This window comes from Lissotriton helveticus, chromosome 2_1 (assembly GCF_964261635.1).
Source record: "Lissotriton helveticus chromosome 2_1, aLisHel1.1, whole genome shotgun sequence".
NCBI classification, from domain to species: domain Eukaryota; kingdom Metazoa; phylum Chordata; class Amphibia; order Caudata; family Salamandridae; genus Lissotriton; species Lissotriton helveticus.
Window position 1 is genome coordinate 196,053,794 of NC_136059.1, and position 24,949 is coordinate 196,078,742.

A 24,949-nucleotide genomic window follows, 5' to 3' on the forward strand; every position below is an offset into this window, starting at 1 on the left:
CACCTGAAGGCCTCCCTTTACCACTCCACCTGGCTTGAATTTCAAAGACTGCATATCCTGCTCTACACAGGGGTTCCCTGGCCCACGTCTCTTGGAAAAGACAGATATCACTGCTGCCTATTAGAGAATCCCAGTCATTTGTGTATAATTTATTGGCAATACCCGCCACATTCCAGGAGAGGACCTTCAGGATTACGGCTGAAGAATTTGATCCCAGCCCCTCATATTTCCCTGGTGCACTGTCAGTTGATGGGACTACGGGCCCTTGCAGTGATGTTTCCAAGATAGATGGAACAGTGGGTGTTAAGTTAGGAGCAGGCGGGACTATCGATGTTAGATTATGACCTGGTAGACTCTGGGGTGGGTCGCTTACTTGGCCCCTGGAGCTCATAGGAGTTAAGCTTTCCCGAAGGGATGCATCAAAATCTCGAATAATAGTATCAATATCACCTCTCGCAATCGCCTGTCCTACAGATTCACTAACAATACTTTGGAAGCGTCGTGAAGATGCACCCTTTTTGAGTCAATCGACCTGATCGAGACAGCTGAATCTGTTGGGGTGTACGTAGTTGCCATAAGCAGGGATAGCATTGCGGGTGGGCCTATATCTTGACCCATCAACGGCAAAACCCACCCTTGTCCAGCCGTCATCCCTCCTCACAGTTAAATCAATCAATCAATCAATCAATCAATCAAAGACATTTATAGAGCGCACTACTCACCCGGAGGGTCTCAAGGCACTAGGGGGGGGGGGGTGCTGCTACTGCTCGAACAGCCAGGTCTTGAGCTTCTTCCTGAAGGAGAGGTGGTCCTGGGTCAGGCGGAGGTGGGTCGGAAGGGAGTTCCAGGTCTTGGTGGCCAGGTAGGAGAAGGACCTTCCTCCTGTTGTCGCTCTTCGGATGCGGGGGACGGCGGCGAGGGCGTGGTTGGTCGATCGGAGGTGGCGTTTGGGAGCGTAGAAGTTGAGGCGGCTGTTGAGGTATCCTGGGCCTTGGTTGTGTAGGGCTTTGTGTGCGTGGGTGAGGAGCCGGAAGGTGATTCTTTTGTTGATCGGGAGCCAGTGCAGGTCTCTCAGGTGTCTGGAGATGTGGCTTCTTCTGGGGACGTCGAGGATGAGTCTCGCCGAGGCGTTCTGGATACGCTGGAGTCTCTTCTGGAGCTTGGCGGTGGTTCCGGCGTAGAGGGCGTTGCCGTAGTCCAGACGGCTGGTGACGAGGGCCTGGGTGACCGTCTTCCTGGTCTTGGTGGGGATCCACCGGAAGATCTTACGTAGCATGCGCAGGATGTTGAAACAGGACGAGGAGACGGCGTTGACTTGTCTGGTCATGGAGAGGGAGGAGTCCAGGATGAAGCCCAGGTTGCGTGCGTGGTCTGTCGGTTTGGGTGCGGTGCCCAGGGCGGGGGGCCACCAGGAGTCGTCCCAGGCGGAGGGCGAGGAGCCCAGGATGAGGACTTCCGTCTTGTCTGAGTTCAGTTTCAGGCGGCTGGTTGTCATCCACTCGGCTACGTCTTTCATCCCTTCGTGAAGGTTGGCTCTGGCGGTGGCGGGGTCGTTGGTGAGGGAGAGAATCAGCTGGGTGTCGTCGGCGTAGGAGATGATGTTGAGGTTGTGTTGGCGTGCGATGGCCGCGAGGGGGCTCATGTAGACGTTGAAGAGGGTGGGGCTCAGCGAGGATCCTTGAGGGACGCCGCAGATGACTCCGGTGGCCTCTGACTTGTACGGTGGTAGACGGACTCTCTGTGTTCTTCCGTCGAGGAAGGAGATGATCCATTCCAGTGCCTTCTCATGGATTCCGACGTTGCTGAGGCGCTGCACTAGGGTGCGGTGGCAGACAGTGTCGAAAGCCGCGGAGAGGTCTAGGAGGATGAGGGCCGCTGTTTCTCCGTTGTCCATCAGGGCTCGGATGTCATCAGTGGCAGCGATGAGGGCGGACTCTGTGCTGTGGTTGGCTCGGAAGCCAGACTGTGAGGGGTCGAGGGATCCATTCGTCTCGAGGAAGGTGGCCAGCTGTTTGTTGACGATCTTCTCGATGACTTTGGCTGGAAACGGGAGGAGCGAGATGGGGTGGTAATTCTTGAGTTCGGTGGGGTCCGCTGTAGGTTTCTTGAGTAGGGCGCTGAGTTCGGCGTGCTTCCAGCTCTCCGGGAAGGTGGCGGTGTCGAAGGCACGTACACTAGGATAAAAGTATGACAGGGGGACCAATTCAATGGATGTATTTCCTGAACTCCCAAGCATATTACAGATATAGGTAGCAACCTGAGGATTCTTGAAGCTTACAATTATACAATCCCCCACACTTTTCTTAACGGTATACCCAACCCATGGAACCCTTCTAACCATAAGAACTTCTCTTAGATTAGATGGTAGGGGCCTTTGGATATTTAACCAGCTAATAACCTTATTACGTAGGGAATCATAAGATTCCACCGCGTCGCTGGAAAGCTCTGGTACCCCCATCAGAATCACAGTATAGGCTGCCGCCTCTGGGGGCAAGTTAACTGCTTTTCGCCGGTTGTTAGAACTAACTAACCTGTCTGGGCAATTGGCTGTTTCATTTGATGGTCTCTCCTGGCCGGGTAGGGTGGCCGAAGCAGGTGGCTTCGACCTCCTAGCAGTTGGTACCGGAGGCAGTTGCCTGGGAGGGGGTACGGGGGCAGATTGTGGCAGGGGGCCTAGGCTGGTGTTTTCCCGGGTAGAAGCTATTGGTAAAATAGGGGCCACAGTAGTTGTAACAGTAGGGGAATGAGAAGTCCCGGCATTATCCCCATGGGCTCCATATGTGCTTGCTCTTGGCCCTGGCTTATCGCCACCACTACCACTTAGTCTTTCTATAGCTAGAAGTCTAGTCTCTATAGAGTCTAATTTAAGGGAGAGAGGATCCTAAAGGCTTTTAAGGATACCAGTGAGTGAGCAGATGAGGTGCTCTGAGGTATTAGGAACAACCCCACCAAAAATGAATGGGCCAGTGTGCGTGGGTATGGGGGCGGGAGGTGGAATACTCACCGTTTCCATATCATTCCCCGTGACAGATGTTCCGGGGGCGCCCAAGCTATCTTCAGTGGTGTTCATTATGGGATCAACTCTAGCCCTTTTGGCGCCTTTAGGCTTCCTAGATCTTTTCCTTTTCGGGGCAACATCCTCTCTATGACCCATGTATTCTATTGATGCGGGACCGTCCCCCAGAGCCCTAGATGATACTAACTCAAAGATGGGGGGGGCTCCACATCATCAGTGATGCGTAGTGAGTCTCTGTCCCTATGAGAGTTGGATGGTGTCCTTAGCTGTTGTAGGACAGACTCTATGGTTTGGTCAATATTATCCATGAGTGATAGGTGCGTGGCATCAAGCAATAATGATGACCTAACATTAGGTGATAACCCTGGTGAAGCCAGATGGGAATTTTCTATACCCTCCGCAATTTGTTTTTCCAACACAGTGAGTCCCTTATTGACCACAGTATTTGCCTTAGCAAGAAAATTGTCCAAAGTACCTGAGACCATGGAAACAGCCTTGCTTCTTGTTTCTCTAGTGGCCATTGTATTACGTCCGAGCTTCTGTGCCACCAGGCGGATCTGTGAAGGTAACATGGAAAGTAGGGCGTTAAGGGGATAGCCCGGTCCGGTCTCTACCGTTCTCTAACGGCCTCAAACGGCCCGCCCTTTGCCCGGGCTTAGCCCGGCGCGCGTCCCGCGATGCGCGACCTAGGACGTGGTTTTGTAGCCTGTGTCCTCCGGGGGCGTGGCCAACGGGAAGAGTCACCAGGTGCGGCTGGTCAGCATGCCGCTTGGGGTCCTGGGACTCGCAGTCCCGCAGCTACGCCGGTGTCTTCTCCGCACTTAAATATCCTGGAATCCCCTTGGAACAGGAAAGGGACAGCAAACTCCACACAGCTCCTCGCAACTACAAGCGGCACCTGCGGAGCGGGGGCCGCGAGTCGCGGTCTTAAGCACCCAGCGCGGGGGGCGCGGCCAACGGGAAGAGTCACCAGGTGCGGCTGGTCAGCACCCCGCTTGGGGTCCTGGGACTCGCAGTCCCGCAGCTACGCCGGTGTCTTCTCCGCACTTAAAGATCCTGGAATCCCCTTGGAACAGGTAAGGGACAGCGAACTCCACACAGCTCCTCGCAACTACGAACGGCTCCCGCGGAGCGGGGGCCGCGAGTCGCGGTCTTAAGCACCCAGAGCGGGGGGCGCGGCCAACGGGAAGAGTCACCAGGTGCGGCTGGTCAGCCGCAGTCCCGCAGCTACGCCGGTGTCTTCTCCGCACTTAAAGATCCTGGAATCCCCTTGGAACAGGTAAGGGACAGCGAACTCCACACAGCTCCTCGCAACTACTAGCTCTATCACAATGTGTAGTCTTTTACTTTGATGTACACATGCTTGTCCAGGTTTTTTACTGCTGGACTTTCTCTGTAAGGCTAGATTGTCTCAGCACCAATGACTCTGGCACTCATATCAATAATGCCCTTGTCCAGCTTCACCGTGGTGGACTCCAGAAAACAGAACTGCTACAATATAGAAAGAACAAAAATAATATTGAAATCTCGCCTGCTTAAAGTACCCTTACAAAACCTCCAAAACATAATGTAAGTCAATCACAACACCTGATCTTTTCTTGAAAGTATGCATCTTTTCTCCTAAGTATTTCATAGGTTTATCCCTGAAGGGCTAAAGGGCATTTGAATTTTCTGGGGATCTTTGTCATCTCCTGGTTCACATGGGCTAGATGAGTGGGCTAGTAGAGAAAAGAGCATGTAGAAAAGAAAATAACACTTGATTAGGACCTACCAAAATATTCCCAAAAAACCTCAAAAATGTAACTCAAGCCAGCATAATTTGCTATCATTTACTTAAATGCAAGTACCTGTTGCCTAAAGTCCTCACTAGGCTATCTGCTGAGGACTGGAGTGAATCTCATTATTGTCTTCCACACTGATGTAGATACTTCTCTTGTTCAAATTCATTACTGAGGTTCTAGAGAAAATAACCTGTACCAATAGAAAAAAGAAATAATAAAAGCAAAATCGAGCAACATACATAAAATCCGATTCTTGCAGTATATGAGGTCTTCTACCTAAACATTTGCAGCTTCTAGTCAAACACTTCACTGGGTTTTCTCCAGAGAACTGACTTATGTTTGGAAAAAGGAGCAGCTTTGAAATCAATGTGGCATCTCTTATCAGCTATTCTTGTAATTCTTCTTTTAAATTCACAAACACGGAAAAGGCAGTCTGGGGTGTAAAGAATGCTGAAAAAAAGGTATCCATACAATCTAGTAGTAAATTTGTTCCACAGCCAACAGTAGTGTTCATTTACAAAAAACACAGTTTTGTTCATATCTGTCGCTGCCTTTAAGTTTGGTCCGATGGGAGACTAATGATTACTCAATCAAGAGTTCCTGCAGCAATGCACTTTATTTTGCAACTAAGACTATAATGACATCAGTTTTCAACCGAGACAGCAAATTCCATTCAACTGACATGAGCTTAAAGGCTTCAAGGTTTTCCTGACCCATTTGGTTTCTTAGGCGGGTTTTGATGCACTTCAGTTTAGAAAAACTTCTCTAACAGGCTACTTGTGTACAAGATAAGGTCAAGACATATTTGTATGCCAAATACAAATGCTGGTAGGCATTGCTGAAAAGAAGGTCTTTTTGAAGATAGAGTAACAACAGACAACACAGCCACAGCAAGTATTGCGCTTTGTTGGCCCAGCCTCAGGTTCTTGGTCAAATTCTTCTACTTGTAGTAATTTGTCTTCATTAGTCTGTTCTTCTCGGTCATACACTTCAGGTAGTGTCCTTTTTAAATTTGCCCATTTAGCAGCAACATCTTGAAGTTCTTCCTGCAAAGTCTGCACAGTTGTGGAGCTATCTTTGTTTTGCAACAAGGAGCAAAGTCTCACAAGAGCATTGCCTAGGAGACTCTGATTGAAGTTCCTTGGGTCCAGGCATGCTATATCTGCTGCCAAAGGTAAGTGTGTCTTGAAACGAGTGGTCAGGCTTTGAATAACCATGTCCATTACTGTATTATATACCCCAATATGAAATCGATCTTTGGCTAGGGTTATAGGCCCATCCTTTGTACTCATCCCAGGCATCTTTTTAAAGGACACTCTCCCTTCAGGAAGTGCCATTTCTACTTCTTGGTCACAGTTCCTTTCTTCTAAACCTTTGTTGGCCCACTCTGCAAATTTTGTGGCAGCAGAGTACACAGCATCGAAATTACCGGAATCGGTGCTAAGGAGTTTTATAGTGTCTGACACCATTCCCTGTGCTTGCAGGATATCCATTCCACTTGTTTGGAGATACTTAGACAGTGGTGTGGTTGAAGCAAAAATGCAAAGATACAATTGGGCTGTTAAGATTGTTTGAAATTTGCATAGCCACTGAGTAAATTGTAAGGCTTGGCACCATATGTTTAGAATAAATCTAAGATTGTCAGATGAATTATTATGAAGGACTTTGACCAAATCAATAAACATAGCATTGGCAGGGTTATTGAAAGAGCTAAAAACTTTCTTGAGAGTAGCATCTTTTGCCCACCACCTTGTTTCTCCAATGATCTGGACTATCCAACCATCCTTTGTAAGCTCACAAAGGACTATCCGACCATCCTTTGTAAGCTCACACCACACATCCATTCTTTTCTATGACTCCCAGAGATAGACAGCACAAGAGTGTAGCAATCCAAAGAAAGAGGTGGACGCTGTAGAAGCTTGGGTCACATCAATAAGTACAAGGTTTAACATGTGCATAACACCAGACATGTATGTGACTTGGAGATTCTTTGCTTAGCCAATTACTGAGCCCATTGTACTGGCCTTGCGTGTTGGAAGCACCATCCTTCGAATTTCCAATGCACATAGCTATGTCAAGACCATTTTGTTGAATTGCAGTTTGTACCAACTCAAACAATCCTTTTCCAGTTGACAAAGAGCAATTTCTGACTGCTTTTAGGCATTCATCTACAGTGTCTGTGACATATCGGATGATAACTGAACACTGGTCAGTAATACTTGAATCTTGAGTTGAGTCTATCTGGATTGAGTACATACCTGCGTCGTTTATTTCTTTAATAATGTGTCTTTTTATCAGTTTGGAAATAGTTTCTATTACATAGCCAATAGTGGTCTTTGACATGAATGTCACAGATGCACCACGGCCACCTTTCTGTTTTGGTTTGGAAGTGAGAGACTCAATTGTTGCAGGGATTCTGCACATACACGGAACTATGCGCTGGAAAACAGGACCTCAGAGTATAGGGGTGTACCAACCTACCACATCAGTACCCAAAATCCAAAAACCGACTGTGAGAAAGTGGCTCTATATATACTGGACCAGAATAAGGTACAGTGTGTATAGAGTACACAAACCCCAGAGGTACAACAGAGGTTAAAGCCACATGTGACCTAACTCTCTAAAGAGGTTACCTGTTGTTTGCTGCTTGAACCTTGACGCTGGAGGCTCCTGGAGGCGTCTACTGGAACGTGATCTCGCCTGTGCACTGAAAGACGCTACTGCTTGCCGGACCCGCTCCGCGGGTCCCGCTTCGCGCTACAGTGCTGCTGGATCACTGGTCACATCGTTTTGAGGGCATTTCCACCACAGGGCTGCGAGCGTGTTCACAGCAGGACTCGAACTCCCAAGAGTCCCTGCTGCTCCATTCACCGGAATCACCTGGTGACGCTCTCCCTGGTGGCCATGCCCCCCTGCATTCCTTAAAAGAATCCGGATACTGATTCTTGCCGGTTACCTGTTTGCTGCTTGAACCTTGACGCTGGAGGCTCCTGGAGGCGTCTACTGGAACGTGATCTCGCCTGTGCACTGAAAGACACTACTGCTTGCCGGACCTGCTCCGCGGGTCCCGCTTCGCGCTACAGTGCTGCTGGATCACTGGTCACATCGTTTTGAGGGCATTTCCACCACAGGGCTGCGAGCGTGTTCACAGCAGGACTCGAACTCCCAAGAGTCCCTGCTGCTCCATTCACCGGAATCACCTGGTGACGCTCTCCCTGGTGGCCATGCCCCCCTGCATTCCTTAAAAGAATCCGGATACTGATTCTTGCCGGTTACCTGTTTGCTGCTTGAACCTTGACGCTGGAGGCTCCTGGAGGCGTCTACTGGAACGTGATCTCGCCTGTGCACTGAAAGACACTACTGCTTGCCGGACCTGCTCCGCGGGTCCCGCTTCGCGCTACAGTGCTGCTGGATCACTGGTCACATCGTTTTGAGGGCATTTCCACCACAGGGCTGCGAGCGTGTTCACAGCAGAACTCGAACTCCCAAGAGTCCCTGCTGCTCCATTCACCGGAATCACCTGGTGACGCTCTCCCTGGTGGCCACGCCCCCCTGCATTCCTTAAAAGAATCCGGATACTGATTCTTGCCGGTTACCTGTTGTTTGCTGCTTGAACCTTGACGCTGGAGGCTCCTGGAGGCGTCTACTGGAACGTGATCTCGCCTGTGCACTGAAAGACGCTACTGCTTGCCGGACCCGCTCCGCGGGTCCCGCTTCGTGCTACAGTGCTGCTGGATCACTGGTCACATCGTTTTGAGGGCATTTCCACCACAGGGCTGCGAGCGTGTTCACAGCAGGACTCGAACTCCCAAGAGTCCCTGCTGCTCCATTCACCGGAATCACCTGGTGACGCTCTCCCTGGTGGCCACGCCCCCCTGCATTCCTTAAAAGAATCCGGATACTGATTCTTGCCGGTTACCTGTTGTTTGCTGCTTGAACCTTGACGCTGGAGGCTCCTGGAGGCGTCTACTGGAACGTGATCTCGCCTGTGCACTGAAAGACGCTACTGCTTGCCGGACCCGCTCCGCGGGTCCCGCTTCGCGCTACAGTGCTGCTGGATCACTGGTCACATCGTTTTGAGGGCATTTCCACCACAGGGCTGCGAGCGTGTTCACAGCAGGACTCGAACTCCCAAGAGTCCCTGCTGCTCCATTCACCGGAATCACCTGGTGACGCTCTCCCTGGTGGCCACGCCCCCCTGCATTCCTTAAAAGAATCCGGATACTGATTCTTGCCGGTTACCTGTTGTTTGCTGCTTGAACCTTGACGCTGGAGGCTCCTGGAGGCGTCTACTGGAACGTGATCTCGCCTGTGCACTGAAAGACGCTACTGCTTGCCGGACCCGCTCCGCGTGTCCCGCTTCGCGCTACAGTGCTGCTGGATCACTGGTCACATCGTTTTGAGGGCATTTCCACTACAGGGCTGCGAGCGTGTTCACAGCAGGACTCGAACTCCCAAGAGTCCCTGCTGCTCCATTCACCGGAATCACCTGGTGACGCTCTCCCTGGTGGCCACGCCCCCCTGCATTCCTTAAAAGAATCCGGATACTGATTCTTGCCGGTTACCTGTTGTTTGCTGCTTGAACCTTGATGCTGGAGGCTCCTGGAGGCGTCTACTGGAACGTGATCTCGCCTGTGCACTGAAAGGCTCTACTGCTTGCCGGACCCGCTCCGCGGGTCCCGCTTCGCACTACAGTGCTGCTGGATCACTGGTCACATCGTTTTGAGGGCATTTCCACCACAGGGCTGCGAGCGTGTTCACAGCAGGACTCGAACTCCCAAGAGTCCCTGCTGCTCCATTCACCGGAATCACCTGGTGACGCTCTCCCTGGTGGACACGCCCCCCTCAACCTCCTAACTATATTATACCGATCACACAACCGCTGCGCGGGAGCGCGCGGGAAGCGCCCGGGAGAAGCCCGGGACAAGGGCGGGCCGTCTGAGGCCGTCCGAGGTCGATCGTGGACGGGACGGGCCACCCTATTAACATCTCCGCCCAAAAAATTGACCATTGTGGAGACGAACCCTTGACAAAAGGTTATTTCCTCCTCATCGACAAGAGTTGCAAGTTAATCTTATACCAGTAAGGAGGAGCCGTCTAGAGTTCCGTGCTGACACAAACATCGTACTGGAACGTGACTCACCGAGATTTTCTTCAGCTATATTATTGTAAAATCTCTAACAGGAAAGATATATGGGTCTAAAAAAATTACGTTCGCGCACAATATTCATGAAGCGAATGGGAACTGAGGAAGCAGTCAGGAAATCTACAGACAAAGCGATAAAACCTGGTCGAAGTACTTTAACCCCGGCAATTAATGAATATTTTTCCTGCCATACCATCAAAAAAGATACCTGATAAAATAATGTCAGACACCGAAACTAAACCACTCCTGAGTACTGGGGATCAAACATGCCTATCAGAATCTCCCCATTTGACTCACAATGCAAGTGACATGGCGTCAATTAACAAATCCAATCACTCCTCGAATGATCCAGAATTAACGGACTATAAAGTTACTCTCTTGAAATCATCAACTCCTATAAGAGGCCATGAGAGTCTAAATAAATCAGTTGATTTAAGTTTACTTAATCACAATACAGAAGAAAATAGTCCTAATAGAAAGATACTTCCTATAAAAGGTAAAGGGAGCCCACATAAGTTAGAGGATCCAAGTATACTCAACTCAAAACTAGAAGAACACAGCCCCGAAACAAAGCTATCATATACTGATTCAAAAAAAACATCTGAACACTTTCAAGAACAAGACTCCTTCTTGGACCCTTTCTTAACTGAAAACAATAATCTTGACAAATCCACAATTCCATTATCTAAGGCTCTTTTCTCACTACAGGAAATATTAGAATCGGTTCTCTCCTTCTTAGGAAACATCCTTGAAAATTCTGATCAAACTTTGGATGTCTAAATTGGTATTCTAAAGTTTCTAGTAGAAGAGAAAAAGAAAAAGGAGTCCTCAAAACCAATAGAAAATCAATTAAAGGATACCACTAAACAAACGGAAAATGGCCCTAAACAAAGAAAATGTAACTCTACTACTCAGACATCAGAAAAAGACTTTTTAGAAACTCATAAAAGGAAAAAATCGGAATCTCTAAACGAATCTACACTCTATTCTTTGAAAAAATTATTTAGAGAAAAACCACAAAAAAAGTTAAAACAATTTCCGATTTTCATAAAACACAGAAAAACGGATACATATGATAAAGATTCTGTAAAGGAAGATGACAATCTTAGTACTAAAACTAACTCAGAAATCCAAAAAGGAGAAATAACAACTAATAAAATCAAGGAACTTGAGCAAATGGGAAGAAATAAGAGAAAAAAAAAACCACAAGAAGGATTCACAAAAAGAAAACCCGTAAACTAAAATTCCAAAAAATCGATATACCTCAAAACGATCTAGAGGAGAAAAATGGTGAGAATAACACGCCACAAACTATTAAAAAAGGAGAATCCACTAAAAGAAATATCACAGAGACAATGCCAATATTGAACCCAAGAGCGGATGAATATCTCCCTGTCAGGACAGTCACAAAGACAATACATGAGAACATCGATGCTGAAAGAAACGGTGAGAAGGACCCCCAATGCAGTGTTAATATACAGTCAAATGCACTACAGTTTGCGGAACTTTTTCCCACCGATAATATGCCACTTAATAGAGGCAGGATACTTAATCTCTTGCAAAATTTACAGCCTCTCCAATCATTGACTAGCAACGAGATAGACCTAGTGACTTTCCCCAAAAGAGGTTATAATAAAATCGCACTGGTTTCCTTTTGGTCACCAGTAATACCCGGGATCATACTCAAGGAAAAAGAAATAATACACAGATTTGGATATGTTATAATTGAGAAGGTCGAGCCCAAAGGAAATAAAAACTATAAAAACTCAAAAAATAATATGCAACCAATCTTTAGTTTTCATACAAAACATGGTCTTAGATCTTCTCCGGTGCTAGAAGACTCAGGAGTAAGCTATTTAAGAGGCATGCGACAAGGAGAAGATATACTGAAAATTCACGTGAACAAAGGGGAAAGGGATCCTTAAAGATGGCCGCGGAACAGGAGCTCTAGGAAAGAGCTCCGGGATTGGGGATCACCAAATCTGGTAATAATCCCTGAAAAATCCCCCTGCTAAAACCATCTCTACGACCCGGAACCGAGCGTGTGCATTGCTGAACGGGAGAGGGAAAGAGAATTGCAAGATACAGCATTCTGACGACTGGGTCTCCATGACGGACTGCAGGACAGAGTGGTATGGACGAGAACTGGACACGAAGAGTCCACAACCGGCAATGGACATGAGAGAGACATCGGCAGCACCAGCGGTACAGCGCTAGGCACAGTGAGCTGCGCTGGTCCGCCCCACTGCAGGAGGAGCTGGAAGCAGGGGGAGCTTCGGGAGGACGACGGGCACGGTCTGGACACTGCAGACGGGGAGAGCAGATCGAGGCAGGAAGAGCGGGCTTACGCAAATAAAGGTAGGGGCATCCTTACCCCTCCAGCGTACCCCCCCCAGCCCCACCGCCCCCTCCTTTGGATCATCCAAGCATAAGCATAAGTAAACGGGAAATAGAAAAGACTGATCCGATCCGTCCCGCCTGATTTAACAATGGCGGCGAAAATGGACAAATAACCTTTACACTGACCGCAATCACGGATTTGGCGCGAGGGACTAGATGCTGCCAACCCCAGCCAAGCAGCGCATGATTGGATGTTCTGAAAAGGATAGATTCACCGGTTAGATAAACGGAGGAAAGTAAGGTCCGGCTTGCCTGACCTTAAAATGGCGGCCGTTTCTGACATCGTCAGTCATGGAACAATGACTGCACCCAAATAAACACATCAGGCATAAGGAAAACACAAGAGGGCAAAGAGGTGAAAGTGAAGAGGGACTTTGATTGCAACAACAACAAAGAAAGGCAATTGAGAAAGGACCTCAAGCAAGTGAAAGAGAGAAGAGGCTTCAGCTCTCACTCAGACAGAGAAACAAACGGCCATCTTGGAACGGGGAGCAACTTCGTTAATAACAAAACATCCTCACACAAGATTCACATGCAAACAAGGAAAGAAAAAGAGGACAAAGTGTGGTAAGAAAGAAAAAAGGGCTAAGATAGTAGCAATTTACAAAGTGAAATGAAAGAGGTCAGGCAAGACACTGGAAAGAGTAAAGAGATCACAGCTATAATTTAAGAAAGATAATAATGTGGTCTCAGTGAAACCTGGAAGGATAGAAACGTGAAACACTTACAGATCTACACGAACTAAAGAACCATTATGTCGGTCAGGTACACAGAGCGTGAAGACATGAACGCGCAAGTCATAACATACCCACCCAAGATTTCTAAGAACGCGGCAAAAAAGGTCAAACACAACTTATTGAAGAAAAATCCGGAACATCTGTTCTTGGACCCCTCGTTTAACACAGATAGGGGCATTATCATAAATGACCTGATATTCTTCACCAGAAGAACGGCGACCTGGCGTAATGTCGTGACAAAAAGGCTAAATATTGAAAATATAACCAACATCCCACACGGCACAAAAATTAGGAGCAAACCTTCAGCATGGTGCAGAGCTGTCCTAAACATAACTATATACAAAAATGGAATTGTACTCATCCAAGCAGCTGACAGAGAGTTAGTAAAATTTGACAAAGTATTCTCAACCTTAAAAATAGAAGTAGAAAACACAAGATCCCAGACACCTCGAACCCAACAAGTAGTCAATATAGTCCAGAACAGTTCTTCCAATACTGATGGCATACCAAACATAAACCTTCAAGATCCACCTCAACCAACACGCCAAGGAGAAAGACCTAATCATCAACAAAACATGACCCCACCAGATATCACAAATGACATAAACAACTCTGTCACCAGAGAAGCCAACCAAACGGGCTGCCGGAACGATCATATCCCTAACGCCGGAGATTTACTTGAAACTGTGATGGCCATACCGGAGAAGGAGATTAAAAGGATAACGGTATCTCCGAACCCTCGAAACAAAGAGAAGAACCAGGCACCAAAAGAAATGCCGTTGCCGATACCGCACGACGCCACAACGCCTGGAGAGGGTGGCTCAGCTCCGAGTGAGACCGCCTATGAAGATAACTACAAAAAGAACAGGGTAGAGGGTATCGACCTTCCCCAATCTCCCTCGACTGCGAGTCCGGAGTCCCTTAGATCTGTATCCACAAAAACACCCTCTGCACCTAATAACATAGGAAGCAATGGAGACACCCCTAATAAACTCGAGAATCATAACAAAACTAAGGATACAACGGTAAGATCGGTGGCAATGAGAACAGACCTTTCACGGAGGGGGGAAAAACGTAGAACGCAGACAGCCAGGTCTATCTCACACAAGAAATCAACCCGAACATTGAAAGAAGTCAATAAGCTCAAGAAACTAATAGGCAACCTGGCACAAGACTCGATGAATGTCGCAAAGACAATTGAGACAATCTGGGAGAGGACGATCAATACGCACACGAAGGTCGCACAAATCCAGAATCTTGTACTCCGACCCAACAGACCAAACAGGACCAATCCCTTAACAAATGAAGAAGCCCTGGCCTTACTCCGATCTTATGAACAACCGGCTCAGGGAAAGGAGGAGTATATCGAAATTGTACCTATTGACTCTAATAGAACGTCCAGAAAGAATGACAGGAAAGCAATCCACCACAACTTACAACATATTCAGGTAACTACAACCGACACTGAAAATGAAAACCCCGTTAACTCACAGAAAGCCCTGAAATGCCTACTTCTTAACTGTCGTTCGGCAACTAAACATGCGTCAGATATAGCCGCCCTCATCATCAACAAGGAAATTGACTTGGCCATCCTCACGGAAACATGGCTCAGTGAATCATCATCTCCTACCATTGATCTCCTAGTACCACCTCAATATAACATTGTCAGGCTAGACCGACCAAGGAAAGTGGGAGGAGGTATAGCGTGCATTCACCGTTCCGAGATTAAGGTCAACCAATTCCAATCTGACCCCATAGAATCCTGTGAATACCTTGGTCTTAACATAAGATCAATAAATAATCAAAGCTATAACCTGCACGCGTTCTACCACCCACCGGGAGAGAACACAAAGTTCACAGAGCAACTAATAGAGATCATAACGGCCAACTCTAACTCGGATGCCAACAACATATTCCTAGGGGACTTTAACCTCCACTGGGACGACGGCAATGACAAAATGGTTAACTCGATTAAAGACTTCCTAAGTGAGCTAAACCTTACGCAAGCATGCACCCAGCCCACTCACTCACAAGGAGCGACTCTAGACTGGATTATTTCAAGAAACAAAGAGACTTCAATCCTTGCTATAGACCCGTGTGATTGGTCTGACCATCACGCCATAACATTCGCGATACCCACGATGAAAAAGGGCAGGACCGTGCAACCCCGCAAGTGCAAAAAACTGATTCGAGATACAAAAGAAGCCAATATTGAATTACTGGTGGAAAGATGTGAGAAAGACTTGAAGCCTCGTAACAACAGGCAGAATGTCAATGTCAATGAGCTGACGGATCACTACATAACCTCGATCGGTAATATAGTCAATGACACCCTGCCTCAAAAACTGAAAAATGTCTCAGAAAAGCCAAAAAATCCTTGGTTTAATGAGGCATTGAACGAAGACAGGCGAAAACTGAGAATGGCAGAAAGGAAATGGAGACAACATCCCTCCTCCCTTGAGCTGAAAGACCTCAGAAAAACCAGAAAACAATATAACAAAAAGATAATCAACACCAAAAAAGAATTTATAAGGGCTGAACTCGACAATGCCACAAACAGACCAAGAAAACTCTTCGAGATCTTAAAACAACAGTCAAATAAACTAGCCAAAACGACTCAAGAGAGCTCGAAAACTGCGAGGAATTCTCTTCATTTTTCACGGAAAAAAACAAACTACTAGAAGTTGAGCTCACAAGTGCAGCAGCTAACCTCATAAACGAGGCTAAGGCGTCAACTGATGGTCTTCAAACAAAAAATAAGGCAAATTGGGACACATTTGAACTATTTGACCAGGGAAAGATCGCCAAAACGCTAGCAGAACTCAGACCGAACAACCACTATCAAGACCCTCTACCGGCAAAGTGTGTAAGAGAAATCAGCCACACCCTAATTCCTATCTGGACTGAGATAATAAATGCTTCACTTGCACAAGGAACCCTCCCTGACTGCCTAAAAACTGGGCAGGTAGTTCCCATCATCAAAAAACCGACAGCGGATGCAACAGACCCGAAGAACTATCGACCTGTGACCAACATCCCTCTACTTGCCAAACTTATTGAGAAATGCGTGCAGGGCCAACTGAGTCAGCACATCGCTAAGTTCTCATTACTAGATGACTGCCAATCAGGCTTCAGAACTGGACATAGTACTGAAACGGCGATCCTGCATATTGTTGATGATGCCTTACAAGCCCTAGACCAAAATCATGCGTGCCTACTGATCCTACTAGACTTGTTATCAGCATTTGACACTGTAAATCACGAAGTATTGTTGACCAGGCTACGAGACAGGATGGGTTTATCTGGAAACGTACTGAAATGGTTTAACTCCTTCCTACAGAACAGGACACAACTATTCTTGGTCAACCAAGTAATCTCCTCCCCGTGCCCTAACACATTAGGAGTCCCACAAGGCTCGACGTTATCCCCAGATCTATTCAACTTGTATGTAGAACCCCTCACGGAGATTCTTCGAAAATCACAGATCTCCTATCACATGTACGCAGACGACACGCAAATATATATGAAGATCACCTGTCGGGACGACATTGACCTAATGAATGAAACACTAAAGCGAGCGCTACAATGGCTAACAGCCAATCATCTAAAACTTAATGCCGACAAAACAGAATTCCTACTAATATCACCAGCAAGGAGTCAACCAGAGGTAAAAGAATGGACTAAATTGGTGACTGCGCTAAACTGTACTCCGACCCTAATTAACTCAGCTAAATCACTAGGAATTACGTTAGATGAGAACCTCGACATGAAAGAACACATCAACACAATGGCCAAGAGCGCTCGTTTCCACCTGAACTATCTAAGAAAATTCAAACCCTTTATCTCAGAAGCAGATCTAAAACTGGCTATCCAATCACTAGTGATCTCGAGAATTGAATATGGCTGCACCACGTTAGCTGGCCTACCGAAGACCTCCACTGCACCACTAAAAGCCTGTCTCAACGCTGCGGCAAGACTCATCACGGGAACGAGGAAATTCGATCACATATCTCCCCACCTAAAGGCACTAAACTGGCTACCCTACGAAGCTAGAATTAAAATGAAGTTGGCCTGCATTACCCACAAAGCGGTTCACCACAACACGCCTATATATCTAGCCAAGAAAATTAAGCTATCGGGAGGTAACAGACCAACTAGAAGCGCGAAGGAGTTGCTATTACGACCGGCCTTCTTCCGGAAGAAAAAGACCTATGACCGAGCATTCTCCGGAGCCGCCCCCAGAGTCTGGAATTCCCTCCCCCCTAACATCAGGGTGATTCAAAATACTGTAAAATTCAAACGGGAACTGAAGAACCACTTGATGAGTAAATACCCTACATAGAGATCCCCACCGACCATTAGTATGAACACTCAAGACAAAGAAGGTCGGACTCATCTTGAATAATTTGAAGATCAATTAGACAATGACTGATTCCCGATCAAACAGCGGCTATACACTTCAAGGCTACCTCATATATATGTGATCTCTACACTGCATCTCACACCCATAATGATATAATTCCCTACCCTACTTGGTTTATCTATTTAATCCTTGCCACAAGCTAAACCTATTCAACTCTTATTGCTAATTACTCATGGAATTGCACTGATAATACTATGTAACCTACCTCACCGAGCCTGACGATATGACTATGACTCAAGCCAAGTCTATGCACCTCCTAAGGCTAATGTTACAGGCGTTAGGAATATATTTATCTAATCACCCCTGATAGCATATCGCCTACTACCTCATATATGTTTGTTGTTATAATTGCTACTATAATGTCAATCTGTAATTTGTAATCTTTTTATGTTAAGCACTCTGATACCCACGGGTCTTGTCCGCGCTATATAAAACTCTATAAATAAATAAATAAATAAAGTCTGGTACTCGGATTCAAATGAGAATAGAGCTACTGACATTGATACCGTGAAGTCCTGGACCTGGTTATCGGGGACACTGAACTGCAACAAAAGTTCTAACCGCTTGAAGTACCCTGTTTAACCAAGGTCTAAAGTTAACATCGTGGAATATGGCAGGGAGAACAATAAACAAAATGAAGGAAGTCCTTAAGAAACAACCTGATATTCTGACCCTACAAGAAACTTGGGCAACAGAACCCTTCTCACAGAAAGGCTACTATGTTTATAACATACCAGCAAAAGCTACTAATCGGGGCCATGGTAAAGGAGGTTTGGCTATTCTAATGAGGGAGGATTACCTATGGGCTCAGGAGATAGTTGAGACTAATTGTGACAATTTGCAATGTATTAAATTTTTTCTAAATACTTACAAGACGGCCTCACAAAGTGCAATCATGCTTTTTAATATATACACCCCCCCTGGAAGAAAGCAGGACACCCTATTTGTAGATACTATGGAAACTATCATGCAAATAATAGAAGTCCATATGTTTCCATCTTACATAATCATGGGTGATTTCAACGGAAAAAATCTCAAACTCGGAAATAAAAAAGTGGGAAAGAATTTTTGAAGAGGAAACACTGGACTTTTCAACTCCCCAATTCCCCAGAGATATCCACTCAAATAAAAGCGGGAAAATGATGCTATCAGCACTATTTAACATAAATGGGGTAATCCTGAACGGAAATATTGAAGGAGACATCCCGGCATCATACACTAGACAGGGAAACGGGAGCCCTTCAATTATAGATTACATCATCTGTGGCAAAGATCTATTTGAAACCATCATGTATCTTCACTCCAATTTTACACCCGATAGCGATCACGCCGTGATGCAACTATGTACCAGTTGGTCAGCTCACTCTGCAGCAGAAGGACAGATGATCCTCTATAGAAATGCAACCTTAGTAAACTGCGAACAGAGACGTATCTTTTGGAATTCATCTCACATGGACAAAATAACAATACTGATTAAGCATATACAATTATTAAGGAAATTTTACTCAGATGACCCTATTGTAAACTTTGAGAGTATGCTCAATAAACTCAAAGAGGCACTAATAAAAATGATACATCAAAGAAATACAGGTAATAAAATGAAGAAAAATACAAACAAAACCCGGAACACATTAACAAAGAAAAAACTAAATAAACTGATACGTGCTCAATATTTAAATTCTCCTACAAAAAAAAAAAGAAAGAAATAAACAAACTGAAAAATCAACTGAGAAGAGAAAAAAACAAGTATGAAAAAAACCTTTCAAGATCGCAACTGGGTTGACTTACAAATTGCTGCAAAAGAACATAACCAGAGAACATATTGGTCCTTAATAGCTAAACTAACAGGAACAAAAAAGAAATTATTAGCAGTACCGGTTCCGCCGAAAGAGTGGGAAATTTATCTGATAGATCTTTATAAATCAAATATGGTTAAATTACAAGAAAATAGTGCTGATAAAGTAAAGGAAAAACATAAATCATTAATTCCACAAACAACGGCAATAATGGTAGAAACCCATATACGGAAAGCCAGAAGTACAGGTGCCTTTGGTCCCGACCAAATACCAATCAAGGCCCTGCAGGTAGATCCTAAGGAATGGAGTTTTATGTTAACCCCACATTTTAACTATATTTTGACTACTGGACAAGTACCAAAATCATGGCAGGGGAGTATTATTATCCCTATACATAAAAAAGGTAGCAAAACGGTAGCAGGAAATTACCGTCAAATAGCATTGATGGATGCCACCGGAAAATTTTTCGCTGCGGAAGTATTATTCCATTTGAAAAACTGGGCTTTTTCGCTGGGTCTAATACCTATGTTCCAGGCTGGTTTTAGACCTAAGCATTCTGTAACGGATAATATCGCAATTATTCAGGTCATTCTCGATAAATATGTGACACGAAAAATTCAGACTGTCTATATGGCATTTATAGATTATTCGACTGCATTTGATCGTGTCGATCGACCCACATTATGGAATAAATTGAGGAGTCTTGGAATCAACGAACATCTGCTACAGGTAATAATAAGCCTTCACACCAAAACCTGGTGTCAAGTCCAAATGGGGGGCGAAAAAGGCTTAACGAAAAGAATAAATACAGCTAATGGTTTTAAACAGGGATGTCTTCTAGCCCCTATGTTATTTTCGTTATACCTCAGTGACTTGCCAGATCAGCTACAGCAGGGCTCGAGCTTGCCTCCAAAAATAAGCAAGCAAAGTATACACTCGTTGCTTTATGCGGACGATATAGTGATGTTTGATCTCACTCCATTTGGTCTGCAAAATTCCCTGGACATCCTGTATCAATACTCAAAAGAAAATTTCTTAATCCCAAATATAAAGAAAACAAAAGTTGTAGCCTTTTCTGGGAGGAAAAAAAGTGTCAAATACAACTGGAGGCTAGGCGGAGAAAAGATCGATGAAGTAAATGAATATATATATCTCGGCAGGATCCTCTCAAAGAATCTAACAAACACAAAACATATAGATAATTTAATAAAGAAATCTGACTTACATTTTGGAGCACTCTCAAGACTTTATAGCGCTACTGGGAGCAGGCATTTCTCCTCACTATTAAAAATATATAAAGTAAAAATTCCTGCAGTCCTGTCGTACGCAATGGAATATATTCCCATAAAACAATGGGGCTTCATGGATCGCCAAGAAGGAAAAATCCTGAAAAGAATTATGAAGGTCCCAGCTGCAACATCAGTACACGTTCTAAGGCTAGAATTTGCTATAACAAGTGCTTATGCCACGGCTGTGGCCAACATCATTAGGTGGGCCTACAACCTCCTCCACGCAAAGGAGGGAACACTTAGATTCCTGTTGCCTCTAATTGCCTCTTTCCTTGCCAATCGTCCGCAGACTGTCAGGGTAGGGAATTTCACTTCTCAGACCTTCTCTCTCCCCTGTGGTGTTCCTCAAGGCTCCTCGCTAAGTCCGACGCTCTTTAATATCTACGTATCGGACTTAGCGAGAGTAATAAAAACTTACGGAATAGCCCTTACCACGTACGCCGATGACACGCAACTAGTGCTATCGGTGCACAACAATGGAGCCAGTGTCGCATCCAACTTTCAGGAAGGTATGAAGGCAATAGGCTCCTGGATGTCATCAAACTGCCTCAAACTTAACTCCGATAAAACGGAGGTGATGACATTCGGGAGCTTGCAGCCAGCATGGTCCCCACAGTGGTGGCCACCTGAGTTGGGCTCCCCCCCCCAACCAGTGGTAAAAGTCCGGAACCTAGGAGTCATCTTCGACAATAAGCTAACTTTTCACCATCATGCTAACGCTGTCGTATCTTCCGCCTTTTTTACCCTCAAAAAAATCAAAAAGCTTCTGCCATACCTACCTCAATCAGCCGGCAAAACCCTCATCAGCTCTCTAGTCTTTTCAAGAACAGACTACTGCAACTCACTCCTTCTGAATGCGCAGGAAGGGGTTCTCAACAAGTTGCAGACCGTGCAAAACGCGGCGGCTAGAACCTTACTTTCCATTCCTAAATTCACTCCCACTTCCCACCACATCAAAATGCTCCACTGGCTTCCAATCAGGAGCAGAATCAAATTTAAGGCCCTATGTATAGCCTATAAAACCCTAAACCATCCAGGGCCCCAATATCTAAAAGAAGCTCTTCATCCAGTGGAACAACGCAGGACGTTACGATCTTCCACAGCCCTCTTGCTGAATGTACCTCGTACAAGAAAGGCCACCTGGGGAGATAGATGTTTCACCACTGCTACAGCTAAGCTATGGAACACTCTCCCACTCCATATCAAATCTGCACCTACGCTTCTTAAATTTCGAAAAAGCCTTAAAACATGGCTTTTCTCTACCTCCTAACCCTTCGTCTTCAGTAGTGAGCTCAGAGTTCTGCAGCGCCGAGACACCCGTATGGGTAATTGTTTGCGCTTTAAAAATCGCAAAATAAATAAATAAATAAATAAATAAATTGAATAAAGAAACTTTTGACACAGAAGCAGCTAAGCAAACTTTTTTAGGGAATATGACAGCTGCATTTCGAATGGCTGAAATTACTACAGATATCTTACTCACCTGGTCTGCATCGCAACTAAAACTCTTCCTTAAATGTTTTACCCCTAGGTTGAGTTTTGATCTGGACCTTGCGCATAATAAAAAATTACCAACATACAAATCTTTTACAGACCCATTAGAGTATAAACACATCCAGCCCTATATCGGGTTTTCCCTTACACATAGTGCTAGGAGGGTGATCTTGATGCTACGAATAGGCATTTTACCTGTGCAATCCTATAAATCGAAATGGTCTGCTGGGGAATCCTCCTCTCTCTGTTCTTTATGTCAAGGGAGCGAGCAGACCATGGAGCATTTATTATTTGTTTGCCCTAGTTCTAAAGTAGTGGTAGCCCGTGCTATGTATCTTGATCCAATATATCGTACTTGCAGGATAACAAAGGAAAAAGAACTATTAACAGTGGGCAAATCGCCTCAGAACGAACTTGTATGTTATAATATATACACATTTTTTAAATCTATGTTGTTTTTATATTAATTGATGATGTATATTTTTTCTTATTTTCTGTTTTAAATGCTATATTTGTGGTCCTCTGTCGAGTACCAACACAAATAAAATCTTTTTGACTTTGACTTTGACTTGACTCTAAAGAGGTAGCTTGGTCGATCAGTAAGGCAGTACCAGAGGACAGTGTAAAGCATTTGTTATACACACTCAGTCAGCAAAAGGTTTCACACACTCAAAGATTGAACTCCAGGCCAATTGTTTTTATATCAAAAGATATAGTTGTTTCATTTCTAGAACCAACAGGTATCAAAATATACTGTTCTCAATATGAGAGTTCTCAGATGAGTACTTTGCAGAAAGGCAATAAACTTTGTAAATACAATAGGTACAGGGGTTGCAATAGGCAACACAATTTAGCATTGAGCTCAATGGATTTCCTTTTTTAAACACAGTTGATTACTTTTTAGATTACTTTGGTAATTCCAGGACTGGCTCCTAGGTTCAGTCCTGGGGTCTAAGCTGAAAACAGTATAGCAAAAACGTTTTAGGTATTTTAGTGATTTTTCAGGAATAAAAAGCTATTTTAAAAGTTCACACTTAGAAACTTTTCAACAGAAATCTGGCAATATTATCCAATGGGAGAAAATTCAGATTGCAGGTAAAGTACGATCTCGTTACTTTTGTAATCCAGTACTGGGCTCCTGGGGCCAGCACTGGGATCTCAACTCAAAACAAGTAAGTAATTAAGTTTCAGTATTTCGTATGATTTTTAAAGAATATTTCTAGTTTTCAAAAGTAGACAGAAAAAATTTCATAGAAACCAGGCAATGGGTTCCTATGGAGAAAATACAAGTTACTAGTAAACCCGCTAGGGATTACTTTTGCAGTTCAGTACTGAGCTACAGGGTACAGTACTGGCTCCTCTCCTGATCACAGGTGAGTATTTCGGAATTCGGATGATTTTATATGAATATTTTACGTTTTCAAAAGTAGACAAGATTTTTCGAGTCAAACCAGTCCATGTTATTCAATGGCAGGTAAGTGAGTTACCGGTTTCCTAGTGAGTACTCGACTGGTGAAGTTGTGGTTCTGGGCATTGACTCAGGGGTCCCCCAGTGTCAGGTAGGTACAGTTGGTTCACCCTCAGCGGCGCAGGGGCGGCCGGGTGCAGAGGTAGTTAGGCCCAATGTTATCTAATGGGGGACAGGGGACCTCCGGTTGGTGGCTGCTGGCTAGCAGGCCACGCGGCTGTGGGAGCTGGGCGCCTGGTCACTTGTTTAGGACAAAGGGGGAAGCAGGATAGGACAAAGGTGGCACAGCCAGCGGTACTCGGGCGGCTGGGTGCAGGGTGCTTTTGAGCCGACGGGCACTCAATGTTATCCAATGGAAAAGATAAAAAGGGAATATAGGCTGCAGGCTCGGGGACGGAGACTCTCCAGGGGCGACCAGCACGCCGAGAGGTAAGTTGGGATCTTGGATCACAGGTAGGTACCCCAAGGGGAGGCACATGGGGCTGTAGGGCGCCGGGTGCAAGGGTGTCTTTGGGTGTCGGAAAAGCTTACCCTCAGTTGGTCGCGGTTGGGAGGGCCCTGGTTCTGAGCCTGCAGGCGTTGTCTGGTTCATCGAGGAGGGTCTTTGGGCACTGGACTTCGGATCCCAGTCGCCGGGGAGATGAGGCAAGCAAGGCCACAACAACTGGTCCGCTAACCCTGCACCTCCTACCAAGATGGTGGCAGCACTGCAACCATCCCGGAGAGCAGTAGCTGACTATCGGAGCCCTCGACCAGATCCTAAAACACCCAACACAGGTAAAAAAACAGCGAGAAACAACTACCAGGATGCCAAGCACACTATTTCCCAAATACAGTGTCAGGTAGTTGAGGTGGTTAAACTTCTTGCAGGAGTTGATAATCACAAGAGACTGTTGCAGAGGGAATTTCATTGGATAGAGTTACTTGGTACATCCTTTCCTAAAGGGCTGAATGATTGGGTTGATTACAGTTGCTTCTTATAAATGTTTTTACAATGTGACTTATGAAGAACTCAGAGGATAATATCTATCATTCGTTGTTTCATGCTTCATTATTTTACATCGTTATGTCACAGTCCACAGAAATGTGTTTTATTGAGTATTGTGTATCACATGAACATGAGCCATGTGCAAATAGTCAAATACGCATCTAGGATCTTGATGCAACTTTGATACAACTAGTAGAAGCCACAATATTATTATTCTGGGTGTATTTCCTTTCAATTGATTTGCTTTTATAAATGGCCCATTTTTAACATGTTACACAGGCTTCTAAACACCGATTACGCTGTCTCAGTCCTCTTTCTATATTTGGTATCACTGGTCCTATTTCTATTTCTTTTTCACGTTGCGCGTTCACCGGAACACTTCATTTTGGAATCGCATCGAGTATCAATGCA